The sequence below is a fragment of the Dioscorea cayenensis genome, chromosome 7 (assembly GCF_009730915.1).
Source record: "Dioscorea cayenensis subsp. rotundata cultivar TDr96_F1 chromosome 7, TDr96_F1_v2_PseudoChromosome.rev07_lg8_w22 25.fasta, whole genome shotgun sequence".
Classification (NCBI taxonomy): Eukaryota; Viridiplantae; Streptophyta; class Magnoliopsida; order Dioscoreales; family Dioscoreaceae; genus Dioscorea; species Dioscorea cayenensis.
The window spans coordinates 11,060,257-11,062,612 of record NC_052477.1 but is presented as its reverse complement, the minus strand read 5'-3'; the positions used below and the strand labels follow the sequence as shown (position 1 = coordinate 11,062,612).

At 34.1% G+C, this 2,356-nt stretch overlaps 1 long non-coding RNA gene across 1 annotated transcript; it reads right to left on the bottom strand.

Moving 5' to 3' along the window:
* Positions 1-611: 611 nt before the first annotated feature.
* LOC120264273 lies at positions 612-1,688 on the bottom strand. Its single transcript, XR_005537394.1, has 3 exons — positions 1,608-1,688; positions 1,090-1,169; positions 612-860 (listed from the first exon to the last, which is right to left on the bottom strand). It is a non-coding gene; the product is annotated as an uncharacterized LOC120264273 (long non-coding RNA).
* Between the last annotated feature and the right edge of the window lie 668 nt (positions 1,689-2,356).

Genomic DNA, 2,356 nt, shown 5'->3' with positions numbered 1-2,356 from the left:
ATCCTGAAGTAAGTGACATAAACTCTCACCTTACCCCAAGACATCGTAAGGCAAAAATGATGTAGTTTCCATTACAAGTAAATACATATGCAAAATTCTCATAAAACACAGCTTTAAAATAACATAGCATCAATAAGTGTAGCATTCGAGAAAATGTTGAAAACAAAGCGAGAATTGACAAACTGTAAGCATTTATTACACACTAGTGGATCCAACTAACATAATTGAACATAAGAATATAATACGACCTAATAACAACTACGGAAAATGAAGCGACCTAGCACAACACCCTGACACCACTGCACTATCAATTACTAACTGAGGAAAATGGAAAATAGAGAGGATGAGTGACATAGTTACTCAATGAGTGATTATTAAGGGTGTTTGAAATATCTTTTAATATCATAAGATATTACATTTCAAATACACATTTCAGAAATACTTTTTGGAAACAAGAAATGATACTGATAAACAAATTTTCAATAACGTTATAAGTTCAACTCAAGGGTTTTTATTTTTAAAAATAATGATAATAAATAACAACAACAACAACAACAACAACAACAACAACAACAACAACAACAATAATAATCAATTATAAAATCCAATACCATAAATTCGCCAAGAAAATAGTTCCCAAACTAAACCACCGTCAAGTTAAACAACTTTAAACATGAAAACAAATCCACCTTGGCGTTAGCCTCTAAGTTCAAACGTGAGGTGACGCACGGTGTCTCAGAATAAGTAGGGGTACCCACCCACTTCCAATTTCAGGTTCTCTTCGCACCTCCTGAATGGATAACCAATGTCAGCCAGTCTATCATGGCGCCTCTAATGAAGCTGGACCATGGAGACCACCACTGCAGTAGTTGAGTCATTGACTCACAGTCACCAAAATTAGAATATCATATGTCAATGCAATTGAAATAAAGACTTTTTAAAACAAACCATAGTGTATCATAACCCACAAATAACCACATAAAGAAATTTGGTATAGCGTAGTATATAGTAGCAATACGATCATTTTAGGAAAAACAAATAGGAAATACTTTTTTTGAAAATAAGTTTTAGGAAAAGCCATCCACTCACAGTGCTTAGATTTGTAAGTCTAAAAGCTTAATTGCGGCACTCCTCCATAAGCTCCTTGTTTTCACTTGAAGGTTTCCAACCTAAGAGCAAATCCAATTTAAATGCAAAATTTTATCTAAAATCATGCATATAAGAGAAATATGAGAACTTCAAGTCCTATATGCGATGCATAAAGAATTAGGGTTTGCTTTGGCTTGGAATCTATTTTGATTGGCTCATCCTAGTTTCAAAAAAGAAACCCAATATTGGAAAATCAGGAAATTCTTGGAAAATTCCTACGGCGCTACAGTAACAGCTGTGCTATAGTGTCACATATGGATTCTACAGTACAACCGATATACAGTGCCGAGCTAGTTGCTCAATCGCCGTGCTTCAGTGCACTATGTTTGCTATAGTACAAATCGCTTATGAGCACACAAGTCATTGAATTAATGGAAGAAATAAAATCAAGAGGGAAGATGCATGATGATGCCAAAGCTAGAAAAATATTACAAAGAAGGTAGGACGGTAAATATTACCTTAAATCTTTAATTTTAAGATGAGGGAAAAGAAGGAGATCCTTGCTCAAAGTTCGTTCGAAGAAGAGTACAGAGAGAGAGAGAGAGAGAGAGAGAAAGAGAGGATTAATTGTAGGACATAGGGCTTAGGTCAAGAGATTTGGGTTTTTTATAAATAGCAAAATTCCAAACTCTCTTTAGGGATCACCACCACTAATGTATAAGTCCTAGTAGCATCAGGATTTAATATTTGAATTTAAGTTATATTCAAAAATTTAACTAAATTAGTTTGAAATTCATTTATCTAGGAATAATCCACTACAAACATAAAGGTTCTACTAGGATAAGGACTAATAGTTGAATTTAAGTTTATCCTACTTTAACTAAAATCTAAAAATTTCCAATTTGCCCCTAGGATTAGGTCTAACTCGAAGGCCAGGTATTACAATAGCAGTCGAAGAAGAATCAATAATTGAATACTCCACCATCTCAATTCCTTTATGGACCACTATAATGAGAAAAAGAATCCAAGTTTCTTGCTCGAAGAGGAACGAACTAACCTTGGATGACCTTGACTTAGAGCTTGATGAAGTTGAAGACATGATTAGCATCATTTGAAATTCCATTAAAGATTCACACTTTCTCTAAAATTCGGCCACTAACAACACAAAAACACTTTTCCCTTTTTCACTCTCTCTCTCTCTCTCTCTCTCTCTCTCTCTCTCTCTCTCTCTCTCTTTTGAATTTTTCTTACAAAATAAGATAACAAA